Source organism: Atta cephalotes, assembly GCF_000143395.1.
Source record: "Atta cephalotes unplaced genomic scaffold scaffold00002, whole genome shotgun sequence".
Taxonomy (NCBI): domain Eukaryota; kingdom Metazoa; phylum Arthropoda; class Insecta; order Hymenoptera; family Formicidae; genus Atta; species Atta cephalotes.
Window position 1 is genome coordinate 10,618,269 of NW_012130066.1, and position 15,392 is coordinate 10,633,660.

General features: G+C 32.3%; 1 protein-coding gene across 1 annotated transcript in view; it reads right to left on the minus strand.

Annotated features, from left to right (window-relative positions):
* LOC105622025 (G protein-activated inward rectifier potassium channel 3-like) overlaps window positions 1–15,392 on the minus strand; it is a 55,949-nt gene that overhangs the window by 39,746 nt on the left and 811 nt on the right. The window lies entirely within an intron of this gene.

Sequence of the window (15,392 nt, forward strand, 5' to 3'; positions counted from 1 at the left end):
TACGGTACCCCGGGTACCGGTACCGGTACGGCTCCTTCCCTTCCCCTAACCCGTACCTCGTGTAAGACACTACCCTCCTCTCTNATCCTCCACACACACACACACACACACACACACACACACACACACACACACACACGCACACGCACACACACACGCGCGTATACGCACTAACTAGTGGGTTAGAACCGGCCTATACCTACTAAATATAACACGTGGAATACTGTGGTAAGCATTTCTTATTCATCTTTTCATATCGTTTCTCGTTGCTGGCGGATTTCAAAAAATAATATTTTTAAGATAGCTTCACAAATAAAAATCTACAAGTATAAGGTCTGGAGATCTTGGAGGCCCGGCGACGTATTCACCGCGATCAATTCATCGAGGTGCACAGTGTGTATTTAGAAAGTTTTACAATGCGAGAATAATGCGGTGGTGCTCATGTTGAATCCACATCTTTAATCGCGTGTCGAGGTTAACATTTGGTGATAGCCTCGGCAGTCTTTTGAATCAAATGTAAATAATTTTCTCTGGTAACGATACGATTAAAAAAATAAGGACTAATGATCTGTTCAAAATTTTAGAATTTAAAATTCCGCATCCTATATTTAAAGACTAGCGATGTTGATTGTCAACATCGCTTGTCGGAACTATCTTGGATTTTGCGTGAACTAATAATGACTATTGTGTCGGTTTAATGTACCATTGCTATAAAATGTTTCATTATTAATTGTTTCATTATTAAACATAAGGAAATTGAAGAAACCAGAAATTTGATTTGCAGCCCATCGGCAATTCAACTTTCTGCCTTCAATCGTTTTCGTTTAAGGCCTGAACTAATGTAATATGATAAGGATGGTCTAAAGGATTTCAGAATTCTATGTGCTGTTCTTACAGGCACTCCTAATTGACACTCTATTTTTACGCCTATAAGTTCAGCTATTTATCGTAGCAAGGCGCTGTAACACAAGCACGAATCCATGTACATGTGCTCGCCTTCGACGAACCTGTGTGGGGCTACCGGTTTCGTCAGGTCGCCATCTGATTCTGTGTTGCCACCGTCAACGCAGAGTTCTCAGCTAAGTATTCAGAAGCCTTAATAAAAGAACTTTTTTTTTATGGTGTTTTAAATAGTTTTTGAGCTACGAAGACATGTAATGAAAAATAAATGCTTTTATTTAATTTAAAAAAAACTCAAAGTGACCTTGCCCTAATCTTGACAATGCCACCCAAGGTCAAATCAATGATACCATCTTATGTCCCTTTTAAAGTAACAAACTTTTTTTCCTTAAAATAGTATTCAAGAGATATTTGGTGATCAAAAATAAAATGGCACACCCTGTGTATATATAATATATACAGGATGTTTGATAATTAACAATAAAACTCTCTTATAGTGAAAAGTAACGTATTGACGTCGAAATTTTTTTTTGCGTGCCATTTTGTTATTATGTAAAATTGTGACTTCATCTCAACTTATCAAAACTCTACTTATCAAAATCGTAACAATCGATGGAGACAAGTTATTCTGGAATTTTATATATAAAAGCATATTTTTCACTACTTTCAATAGCTGTTAAATTGTGTGTTTCCTGCCGAAAAGTCTTCACTTTACTTTTTATGATTATTTATTGATGACTATCAGGGGAGATAAGAAGAATCTTCTTCAAATTTCACAACTTTTTAAAGATCTCATCATTTCGTTTCATTCAATTTTCTTTTATTTACAAATGACACACATGAAAAATCAATGTGTCATTTCTCGCTTATGACATCACGATTTCAACATCATCGCGACTAGTCAGGAGCCTTAAGTACCCAGCAAATAAGAATGGATTGAAATGGATTCAGATTTTTAGAAATATGAATTCATGAATGTTAAAATGAATCCTTTTTAATCTTGAATGCATTTTTATTCATTTATAGAAATTGGATAGAACATATCTCCATGCCTTTCAATCTAAAAATAATATTAGCATTTTCTGTGTGCATCGTGGATACTACTCAATTCTTCAACTTCAAAATTGTGAATAGGAAGTACAGTTTTTTAGTTCATTTAAAAATAATATCAGCAATTTTTGTACGTGAATACTGCTCAATTCAATATTCTGAATATGAAATGCAGTTTTCCAATCTAATTGAAGAATAAAAAAAGTTTTTATTTAAAAATGGATTTTATTTATAAATGCTACTTAAATTATTCAAAATTATAAATAGGAAATTTTTCGTCTTAATCCAACTAAATTGAAAAAAGTTGTAATGTAAAAATAATTGAGCTATGTTCTTTTGTTTCTTCTTAATTAAAAGTAAAATGATTGATCGAGGTGAACACTCGCAAACCAAGTTGAACACAGCTCGAATATTCGCTAATCACGGCGCGCGACATCGGCCAAGCGAGGTTAGATTATCCGACACTTACTTAATGTTGTTTCATAGTAATGTAAATTTACACTTTGTAAATTGTTTATACTTTATTATATCTGTTAATGATGATATTTTTATTATATCTATACAATTTCATTACTAATTTAGCTGGTTGTAATTGAAGTAGAAAATGAATAACACATTTATTTGATAATTATAATTGAAGAAGTAATATAGCGGTTAACATAGAAAATTCATACATAATTCAGAGATCCCAGGTTCGAATCCTATTGAGATGCGTTTTTTAATATCAATTTGATTATTAATTTTAATTTTGATTATTAAAGTTAATTTTAATTTTTGATAGTTAATAATGTAGATATTATTACTTAGTAAGTGAAATAGTGACTCAACTACATTAAGTTAGTCACTTGGACTTTATGCAAATAGATATAACAATTACATTTTTCCAGTTTAGACAAAAAATTTTTTTTTAATAAAGCACTCTATATCATAGTAACTAATTAATAATTGTTGAGACTTTAACTTTAAGGAATACATTCAAAACCTTTTCTCTGAAGTCACTCAGAATAAATAGTACGCCGCATTGTCATCAGAGGGACATAGCAGAATTCAGTTTCTTCTAAGAAAAAAAACTATTTGCAGTTTGCAATACAAAGCGCAAGTATTGGATTCGAATTTAGAAAATAAAGGAAAAATGCACACAAAAATTTGTAATTATGTATTATAAAATTTTAATAAGAACAATAAGTACACAGATAGCCAAATCTGAAGAGCTAGATTTTGAGCAGAGTCTGTTACTAATTTTTGATTACAGAAGGCAATAAATTGTACACAGAGTTTGTACTGTCAGATAACTGTACGAGGACTGTTTGATAAATAGGGAAGAAACCACTTTAAAAAAAATTTTTTTTTTATTTCTCTACATAATCTCCTTTCAGCTCGGTACATTTAGCCCAACGATATTCCAACATTTTTATACCGTTTAAAAAATATGATTGGTCGAACTCCTTAAAATAGGCCTCTGTTTCGGCGATGACTTCCTCATTTGATGCAAAGCGCTTTCCGCCAAGCCATTTTTTTCATGTTTGGAAATAAATAGAAATCGCAAGGGGCCAAATCTGGAGAAGGGTGGATGAGACAACAATTCGTAGCGTAATTCGACCAGTTTTGCCATAGCGATTGCGGACGAATAAGCTGGTGCGTTATCATGGTGAAAGAGCACTTTTTTTTCGCTAAATGAGGCCGTTTTTTTTCAGTGTCGAATCAGTCCAATAAATCAGCATACTGTCCCGTGATTGTTCTTCCCTTCTCCAAAGTCGGTGAAAATGATGCCTCGCGAATCCAAAAAAACGATGGCCATGATCTTTCCGGCCGATGAAACCGTTTTTGCCTTCTTTGGAACAGATTTGCCGGATTTAGCCTACTGTTTAGACTGTTCTTTCGTTTCTGGTGTATAATGGTGGATCCATGTTTCGTCAACAGTGACGAAACGCCGCAGAAATTTTTTCGGATTGCGCTTAAACATGCCAAACAGTGCTTTGAAGTTGTCATGCGATTCCGTTTTTGTTCCACTGTGAGCAAACGCGGCTCATCTCGCCGATAGCTTTTTCATGCCCAATGTTTCGTGTAGGACATTTTGTATGCGTTCAGTTGAGATCTTTACAATGTTAGCAATCTCTCTGATCTTCATCCGGCGGACTGCTAACACGATATCATAGATTTTGTTGACCATATCCTCCGTAGTCACCTCAATCGGACGACCTGGGCGCTCTTCATCAAAAATGTTGATGTTCGGTCACACTTAAATTCGTTGTATCAATATCTTATGGTAGTCATCGAAGATGCGTTGTCCTATATATGGCATGCAACTTTTCTTTGATTTCTTCACACGTCTTTCAAAAACAGGAATCGAATACAGACCGATATTGCTCTTTCTCCACGATGCACAAACTCGTCAACTTTCAATTGTTATAAAAACTAAATTAACCAGTACAGCTGTCTGAAATTTTTACTTGCGTCGTTCAAAAAATGGCGTTACACGATGGTATACAGACTTTTAGTCAGAGGCGCCCTCAGTCGTCAAATACGGTACTTATCAAACAACCCTCGTATACTATACGTATACTACTGTTAGCAAACTGCTGTCAAAAATATGACAAAGCCTGCTGACAAGCTATGTCAGCAAATTGGAACAGCAGCAAATAGAAACCGAACAGAATCTGCTGTACCTGATAGCAGATTGCGAACAGAAACTGAGCAAAATCTGCTATTTTCATATACTCATCAAGAGATGGATTTGATTCTCAAGAAAACGAAGAAAACGTCCAGAAATCTTATAAGAATTGGCAATGTAAATGAAATAGGCAAATCTCTTAGAGATTCCCAAGCTCTTTCAAAGTGTGCTTTCTGATTCTCCAAATATTTTTTGGACTATTTTAACTTTCTCATATATTTTGAAATGTGGAATTAATCAATAATATTTTAGCAATAAAATTGTATTGATTGTGTCCAGTTTTCAGTATTTTTTTTTAGTATATATAAATATACAATTATGTATAATTATATATAACTGTTTATATATACGCAAAATTTCTTATAAGAAACCAAGTGAAGGGTTTGAAATAAAAACAACAGACCTTGTTCGGTTTCTACTGCCAATTTGCTATCAAATTTTGTCAGCAGATTCTGTTTGATTTCTGCTGCCGTCTGTTTGCATAGAATGTTAACGGGTTCTATCGGTAGAACAGAATGCGACATCTTGTGATTAGTTGCTAACGACAGTTGTGGCCAATCTGCTAATATCTTCTGATTAAATCTGCTAATATCTTCTGATTAAATCTGCTACCAATCTGCCGATATACTGCTAACATTTTGTTATCTAGAGTAAAGTAAATAAACTAAAAAAATATAGTAATATTGTCATTTATAATATTACTATATGATTAATGTTATTATATTTTCTTAGTTTATATAATTTAGTATTCTTATTAGAATTATATTTATAATATAATATATATAATTGAGGCGCTATTTAATTATAAATTTATAGTTACTGATACAACTTTTTTCTGTGAATGTGGCGTTAACATTACCCAAGGTATCCGATTGATGATTAAAACCTCTTCAATATTCATAATTATGACATTTGTCAAGATTAAGGCTATTGGAGGTTCCTCTTATTCTTACTTTTACGTAATTGCAATCTTTTTCCTTTCTTATGTTATTTCTTTATAATTTTTTTACACTAACATTTAAAATGAGGATTTTTTTCAATATGATGCGATTTTGGCAATGAAGAAATTTGTTACTTAAGAGGGTATTTTAGTGAAACAAAAAATCGATTTTTTTTATATATTTCGCAAGTATTTAGCATAAAAATTATCTGTAAAAGGAATTAGTTTAATTTGCAAAATTAACAAAGTTATAGAATCTGATAGGGAACGGTCTCCGGCACGCAGCCCGAGTCGAATATAAAGTCGAATATAAAGCAGTGTTAATTGACATTTTTATTTTGGTTAAGGTTGAAAAATCTTGGAAGACCATATACATTTGGAATGTGGTCTTTCTAAAGAATCTGTCTAACGATTAAGTTTGATCTTCCTGTGATGGAGCATTTGTTTTCTCAGCTTAGTGTGACTAAACGTTGAGACGAGCGGACATAAATTATTTATTTACACACGTCATATTAAAAATGGATAATAAAGATGAAAAATTTAATCAAGTTCATATATATCATATCAATTTTAAAAGTTATGATTGTAATGGGAATGGTCAGCAAGCAGAGATTGTACGCAAACTCCTGGGAAGCTCACTTGGAGTGGCGCTCTACTGACTTCGCTGGAGAAGAGAAAGCAAATCATAGAGAAGAAAAAGGATTTCTGCAACATTTTTACGAAAAGGAAGGTTTCCTTTATAGCTCCAGAGTATCTGATTAATCGTAAGTAAAATTATCTCTATATAGCAAGCAAAAAACTTTAAACGCGTTTTTCTCAAAATCATTTTTTTTCAAATTGACTGCCATGATATCTTGAAAATCAGTTAACCAATCGAGTCGAACATGTGCACATATCATCAGCACATATATGGCTAGTCCCTATCACGATCAAGTCGAAATATATTTTTTATAATTTTTACAACCATTTTGGTGAAAAAAATGGCAAAAACTTAATTTTTGACATGACGTCATTTTTTAAATTTTTACAATAGTATTTTTTTTCGTTCTAGTATCCGCCAAACTTATTCTAATTAAAAATTTTTTTGGTGTTTTAGTCTCAGATGAGCAGAGGAGCTGAAATCGTGGCAGCTGGACCATTTTTTTTCATTACTTTGTTTATTTATATATCGGATACTGATAATTACTTTTTAATAAAACAATTCTAAAATATATTTCAAATATGTATAAATATGTAGGAAAAAACCCTATCTAAAAAAATTTTATATTTTTAAAAAATTCGCAAAAATAGCATAAAACTTCGACTTTTGGACTAGAATACCCTTTTAAATCATCATCATACCAATATTCCTTATTTAAAATATTATAATAATGCAAAAATTTATTTAAATTACTTAAGAAAAAAATTATTATATGCTGTTAAAAACTTAAGAATATATTTTTCATAATTTCTGAAGCACATGATAATTTTAAGAAGTAATTTAAGAAGTTTTTATGTGAAACAAAACACTTTCGTAGATTTACATTATATATTTTTACATAATAAATGGAATAAAAATGTAAGAAATGTAAAAAATATAATGTAGGCAACGTGCGATTTAGATTGTGGATTTAGGAAATTACATCATATGCGATTTAAAATTATATTATGGTGTGATTTAGAAAACTAGAGCATTTTTAAAACTTTTATTTATTTAATCTATAAAAATGCAAAGCAAACTTTAATTCTATTAATTTAATTTTAATAATATTCTAATTACGCGACAAATGTCAAAACTTAGACTATTTAATTTACATTTTCTGTAGTTCTGTTATGAAATACATAGAAAAATAGCAACTATTACAATTGTTTATTTATGTAAATAAACTTTTTTTATTTATTTTTTATTTATTTTTTATTTATGTAAATAAACACTTCTATTGTGCTTCATGTCACAAGTATAATGGAGTAGCGTTGCTACAAGTATAATGGAGTATCGTTGCTACAAGTATAATGGAGTAATATTCTTAAATAATCATAAGAAAGTATGTAAATACAATAATTGAATTTTTAAGCGAGATAGTGCAATTTATTATAGGAGCTGCGATTTCGATAACTTTATCTTAATTCGGAATGCGATTGTGATAATGCATTCAAACATTGCTGCAAGTGTCACAATTATTGTAAATTTGAAGAAAATGTGCATTAATTTTAAAGGATTTTCAAGAGATGGCGTAACTAGTACTACTTGCATCGGGTCATATTATTGTTATCTTCATGTTCAAAGCATCATCATGTGACTTTAGTTTTCAGTATGTATCATTTTACCGAAGTATAAACAATATTGTTTTTTTGAGCATTGAATATGTCGAATTTTATGTCAATAAAACGCAATTTGCGGGAAACTTTGCTTTTTTAATTTGAAGAAAAGTGCTGCTGAAAATCAACGAATGCTGTCGGAAGCGTATGATGAATTATACTCCATCAATTTCATCACGTGAGTACTGGACGCTATAAAAAAGGTAATTTTGAATTTCTCGGAAGACAAGGAACGGTCAACCAAAAAAGTTTGAAGATGAAGAAGTGGAAGTTTTACGTGATCAAGACCTGAGAAATGCAAGAATTTGCAGAATCATTAAATGTTGATTGATCAACGATTTCCATTCTAAAGGCCATTCCAAAAGGTCATTGAAATGATTCAAAAGCAAGGAAATTGGGTGCTGTACGAGTTGAAGCCGAGAGACATTGAAAGGCGCAAAATGACCTGTGAATTGATGCTTCAAAAACATAGAAGAAAAAATTTTTTGCATCTTATCGTGACGGGTGATGAAAAATGGATACGCTATAATAATCTGAAGCGCAAAAAATCATAGTGCAGGCCAGGCGAACTATCAACCTCGGTAAAGCCGAATATTCAGGCGCCAAGCTCATGCTTTGTATTTGATGGGATCAGCTAGGTGTAGCATATGAGCTTCAACTCAATGAAATCATCATTGGGGAACACTACCAATAACAATTGATGCTGAGTCGAGCATTGAAGCAAAAACGGCCAGATTATGTGAAAAGACACAACAAAGTGATTTTCCACGACAATGCTCGACTACATGTTGCGAAACCGGTCAAGGAAACTTAACTGGAATGTTCTATCACCCGCCATATTCTCCAGATATTCCATTCGTCGCTTCTATTCTCACGAAGATATCAAAAATAAGTCGATTCGTGGAGCTTTAAAAGATGTGTTGTTTTTTCGACGTAGAATCCTATTACCAGGAAGATAAGAAAAAAATAGTAGCTAGCGATGGACAATATTTTGAATGATCAATTTGTAATCATTTTTTTACAATAAAGCCGTATTTTTATCAAAAAATCTCTGAAAATTAATGCACATTCCCAATATAATGTTACAAATTATGATTTTTTAAATATAATCCAGGAAAAAATGTTATATAAATGAACATATTTTACATATAATTGTATATAAAATATATCAATTTTTTATATAATTATGTAGTTATATAATTATATAATTATATATATATAATTTTATATAATTTATTATATAATTTTATAATATATGTAATTATATATAAATATATATGAAACACACAATAAATTTTTTCTCGGAGTATGATTTTTTTAATATAATTCTTTTAATTATTCTGCATACAAAAATATTAAGATAAAGATACAAAAAAAAATGATAGTTTACGAGATTAAATAGTATGTTCTGATATATATTGACATAAAATGTTAAATATTTCATAAACTATTTTTTGATAATTTTTATTTTAATATTTTTATGAACAGAACAACGAGGTGAATCAATTGATGTAAAGAAAACACATAGTTGCTTTATATAAAAGTATCAATTTTATCAATACTTTTTAATTTAAAAAAAACTATGTGTTTCTTTACATTAATTGATTCACTTATTATTCTATTCATAAAAGTATTAAAGTACTGTTGTCAAAACATTAATGGTTTACGCAATATTTAACATTTTATGTACCATAATGAGTATAAGAGAGAAGTATAAAATACTTTATAAAGATTATGCGTTTCGTGAGTTTTCTCCGTATCCAGATCCATTCTTAGAATGGCAACGTTTTATGAATCTTGCAGTTCACTTCATTAGGATGAGGAGCTGATACGGAACTATTCCTCTGTTCCTTTTTATATTACACTGCTTGTTGGAGTGGTCGGGGGGGGAGGACGAGAATTGTGGGTAGGAGTGAGAGGTAGAGTAAATTGATCGGTCTTCAATAACCGGACGAATGATCTTCCATATTTTATTTATGTTGTAGTCATTATCTTTATTTAGATAAAAAAAATCCGACTACGTCCTGCTTAAATAAGTTTCGATGTAGAATCCCTTTTCACACAAGTTACAATAAAAGACATTAAACATAATAAAAGCTTCACATGAAATCCCCTCCGACCTCATCTCGCTAATAAAATACTGCTAAACAACCACTTATTTCTCCTATAACAACTAATTTTATGAACAAACTTCGGCGGCGATGGGCTCTTCTATTTCTCCTATAATCGCCAACATCTTCATTTTGAGAAAGAGACTCTCAGAAAAACACTCAACAAATCAAAAATTTGATTCCGTTACGTCGACAAATTCGTGATATGGAGACACGGCAGAGTCGAACTCTGTAAATTATTTTCCTCAACAATTAATATTCAAATATTCACTTCATTATAGACATAGAGGAAAATGGAAAACTCCCCTTTCTAGATGTTCTTGTCTTTAAAAAAGCTGACAATATCTTAGGCCATCAAGTGTACAGAAAACCGACAGACAGATAGATATCTACATGCCGTGTCGCACCACCACCCAGCACAAAGACAGTTAGCAATTAATTCATATACGTGGGTCGTTTGATAAATTTCCATGAAATGGCGCTACAATCCATTTGATGACACGACTTCTCGAAAGATCCACTCTTCGAGCCCTTCAGGCCAAATTTCAGCCAGAAAGGACGCATAGTTCAAGTGTGATAATCATTTGAAGCGAGATTGGCGCGCAAAAAAGTGCTCTTCCATCAAGACAACGCGCTGTCCCACAAATCGACCGTTGCAATGACAAAACTACGAATTGATTCCTCATCCACCCTATTCTCCGGATTTGGCCCCGTGTGACTTCTTTCTGTTCCCAAACTTAAAAACTTGGCTCGGTGGGAAGAAATTCTCGTCAAATGAGGAAGTCATTGTCGCCGTTAATGAGTATTTTGCAGACTTTGAGACAGCTACTTCAAATGACTACCAAATGTGAACTATGCGTCCTTTCTGCCTGAAGGGGTTCGAAGAGTGGATCTTTCGAGATGTCGCGTCATCAAATGGATTGTAGCGCCATTTCATGGAAATTTACCAAACTTATCAAACGACCCACATAAAACTTTTACCATCTCTGACAAAGAACATCTACAGACAGAACTCAACCACCTAAAACCTAGCCTTACAGAAAAACGGACATGACAAAAAAGACATAATCAAAATAATCAATAAACATGCAAACAAGACAACGATCTCTGACACACAACCAGACAAAAGGATCCATTCTCCCATATGTCAAAGGAACAACAAATTGGAATAGCAGGATATTAAACAAACACAATATTCGAATTATCTTCAAACCACCTAAAAAGATAAGACAAATCTTAAAAAATTCTAAAGATCAAAGACCTCCATTCAGCTTCGTAGGAGTATACAAAACACTTTGTTCTTGCGGGCAAGTATACATTGAAGAAACCGGGAGAATGATTACCTACGGATAAAAGAATACCAACGTGAGGCTAAAACACGCAATGCAGTCGGCGATTATTAGAACACAACATCGAAACAGGACATCAAATACCGTTTAACAAAATACAATAGCCAAAATTACATCATACTTTCCAAAAAAGTATAGAAAAGCCATAGAGATACAAAAACACCCTAACAATCTAAATAGAGATAATGGCTACAATATAAATAAAATATGGAAGACCATTCTCCCGGTTATTGAAGACCAACCAATGTCCCCTACCTTTCTCCCCATTCACAATTCTCTTCTTCTCCCCGCCCCCTCCTCCCTCTCTCAGCAAGCAAAGTAATATAAAAGAAACGGCCCGGAGGAATAGCTCATTATCGAGCTGCTTCTCGCTTTGATGAAGTGGATTCATGAAACGTTCCATTCCAAAAATGGATCTCGACACAGAAAATGTTGGCATTTCAAGAATGAATCTGGACGCGCGAAACGCATAATCATTATAGAAGCACCTGTGGAAGTTTCAAGAATAATATAAAATACTTTGTAAACTGTTGGTGTTTTGATATCTATATCTTAATAGTTTTATATGCAGAATAATTAAGACGATCCAACTATATAAAAAATTGTACAATTCCATTTTATGAAGTGGGAGATGATTTTCATATCTTTTCAACATTTCTTAAAAGAAAAACAATGTATATGCCAAAATACATACCCTTCGAAATCGCGCGTGTTCTACTTTTGTCTAAAATATTTTCATTTTAATTTCATCATTCTAATTTATAATTTAACGAAATTATCATATTTAAAATACGACAAAGAGATAATATAGTAGAGGGAAAAAGAAAGAAGAAATATGTCTTTATAAATGTGTAAATGCATCCGATCAGTATACGCTCCGCGCATAAAGCTCGCGTTTAATTATGAGCGCCGCTCCTGCCATCTCCTCTCTACGCGGTCCATGATACGCTATTTCTTCTTGTGTTTGAAAATTACACTTCGGACTAAATTTTCGCAAAGGAACAATCGTCTTAGAATTAAGTCAGGAATATGACATTTTAAGGACAAATGTTTTTTTTAATTAGCCTTTATATGAAATTATATATGATTATATTAGGAGTACAAATTAGTTCGGTTTTTTGTGTTCAAAAATGCATTTATTTCAAAACAAAATGAATGAACAAATCAATTAAAGTATTGTTCATCGCTGCCTACTACTTTTTCCCATCTCTCAGGCAATTTTCGAATTCCATCTCGAAAAAATGACTCGTCTTTGGAGGCGATCCAATTTTGGAGCCAATTTTCGATTTCTGCGAAAGAAGTGAACCAGTGACTTGCTGCATCCTTCGGAACAATCAGTAATCAGAAGGAGCAATGTCCGGAGAATACGGCGGGTGCGGTAAAACATCCCATTTGAACGTTTCCAAATATTTTTTTACGATTTTAGCGACATGAGGCCGAGTGTTGAAGAAGAATAACTTTATCACGTCTTTGTTCGTATTCTGGTCGTTTTTCTCAATGCATGGTTCAAACGAATCAATTGTAGTCGATACCGATCGTCCGTAATGGAATCGCCAGGTTTCAGCAGCTCATAATAAATAAGACTCTTTAGGTCCCACCAGATACAGAGTATGATCTTCGAACCATGAATGTTCAGCCGTGTTGATGTTGAGGTCGATGGCAACGAATGACCGGGCTTAGCGTACTATTTTTTCTTCTTGAGGTTGTCATAGAATATCCACTTCTCATCTCCAGCCACAATCCGATGCAAAAAACCTTTTCTCTGTTGTCTTTGGATCAGCTGTTTGCAAGTGAAAAATCGTCTTTCAACGTCTCGGTTTCAGTTCATAAGGCACCCAATTTCCTTATTTTTGAATCATTCCCATGGCTCTCAATCATACAGAAACGGTTTGTTGAGTTACCCCTAATGATTCTGCAAGCTCCTCTTGCGTTTGACTCTGATCTTCTTCGAGTAATGCCTCTAATTCTTTGTCTTCGAATTTTTTTGGCTGTCCAGAGCGAGGCTTATTTTCAACGCTGAAATCTCCATCCTTGAAACGTCGAAACCATTTCCTACATGATTTATCAGTTGGAGCAGTGTCACCATAAACTTCGACAAGCATTCGATGGCCTTCAGCCGCACTTCCAATTAAAGCAGAAAATCAAAACTTCCCGCAAATGCTGCTTGGTTAACAAAATTCGACATTTCAAACACAGTAAAAATCAAGGTTTTTGTATGAAACTCAAAGATATAAACTGAATATTATTAGCAGATGTTTAATCTCTCTGAAACCTCCAAAATCAGCTGTCACTATTGAACCATTCACAACAGCTGGAGCCATTTTTAGGAAAACGGACCGAATTAATTTGTACTCCCAATATTATATTATAGTAAATAATTTACTATATAATCGTGTGTATTATCTACTGATATCTAACTTTTGCTTATAAAGAATTTCAGAAAAATTTAAATGAAGAAGTTCAAATGATAAACCGGACATACAAATAAACAAACCGTATATTAAGGATTAATTTATGGATATTTTATGGATATTTATAAAAAAGAATAATAAAGTTCATATTATGAATATAATTATAATTATATAATTATGCACTATGAATTTTTTATCGCATAGATATTATTCTCATTTCAGACTAGCTTGAATATTTTTAATTCGATTTTTAATTCTTTTTAAGATTTTTTAAAAATAAGAATAATTCTTTTTATTTATTTTTGTATTTGGGAGGAAGGATTTACAATTTAATAAATATCAATATTATATAATTATATACATGCGTATTATATTAATAACACATTATTAACGTATTATATTCATAACATATTATATAATTAATTTGTGTTTTTTATAAAAGTTTTCATAAATGATAAGGTTTTTTATTTTATTATATTCATTAATAAATTAATTGACCGCACGTATACAATTCTGTTCTTTGATAATCTTTTTATGAATAATTAAGATAAAATTTATTTTAATCTATTATAAAAAAGACCAATGTTATTACTTATACTTTTATGTTACTATTAAAAATGCTATCATTGTGCACTATATATTAGTGATTATGGTCATAGTGATTTCTTGGTGTGAACAAGATTTCTTATTTAGAATATATACTCGTATATTTAGGCTGTGTTCCGGACTTGGTTAGAGGGTGTATGAGTGAGTGCATGTATACAGGTGTGTCTTAGCAATTAATAAGAGAGTTTAACGAAATAGGATCAGCGAGAAGCTTAATTGTGAGGTAATTAGCTTGTTAGAAGCGGGAGGTACACGAGCAATTAAAAGAGAGGCTTTTGGTGCGTGCGTTAGAAAGTCGATATAGAGATGAGGAAGAATAGAGAGCGAAATAACGGCAATAAAAACAGTGAGAAGAAGGAGAAATGGCAAGCGTAAGTAAAGCAGGAAAGGGCAAAATAGACAACAAGCAGCGTTGAAGATAAATCAAAGGTAGATTCGAAAAAAGACATTTGACATGACAGAGGAGAAAAATATAATGGAAAGAATAAAGGTAGAAGTAAATGAAGAGATTAGGAAGAATTGTACAGAGGAGAAAAAAGAAATGAGATACTTAGTGGAAAGGGAGTTAGAATAAGAAGGGACATACAAGAAGATCTGGATAAAAAAATTAGAAAATTTGAGGAAAAATTGGAAGAGGTTATGAAGGAATTGGAAACAATAAAGAAAGATTTATCAGAAAATAATAGGAAAATGGTAGAGAGTTTGGTGGATATAGGATGAAATGGGAAAGTAAGGAACTAGAGGAGATGCAGGAATTCAAATATTTGGATTTTAATTTAGATAAAAAGGGGGATTATAAAAGATATATTAAAGAAATAAGTAGAAAAGGAAAAATGATAGTAAAAAAGATGGGACTTAGGAGAAAAGCAGAAATGATTTTAGTAGAAGATGGATGTTATTCAAATATTTGGTACGAAGTGTTATGGCATATGGAATTATGGGGTTGGGAAGAAAAAAGCGAACTAAAAAAGATAATGTATTGATTATATATTAGGTGTAGTAAAAAGAAATCCATTATTTTTGCATGAAATTGAATGGAAAAATAATGGATTTCTT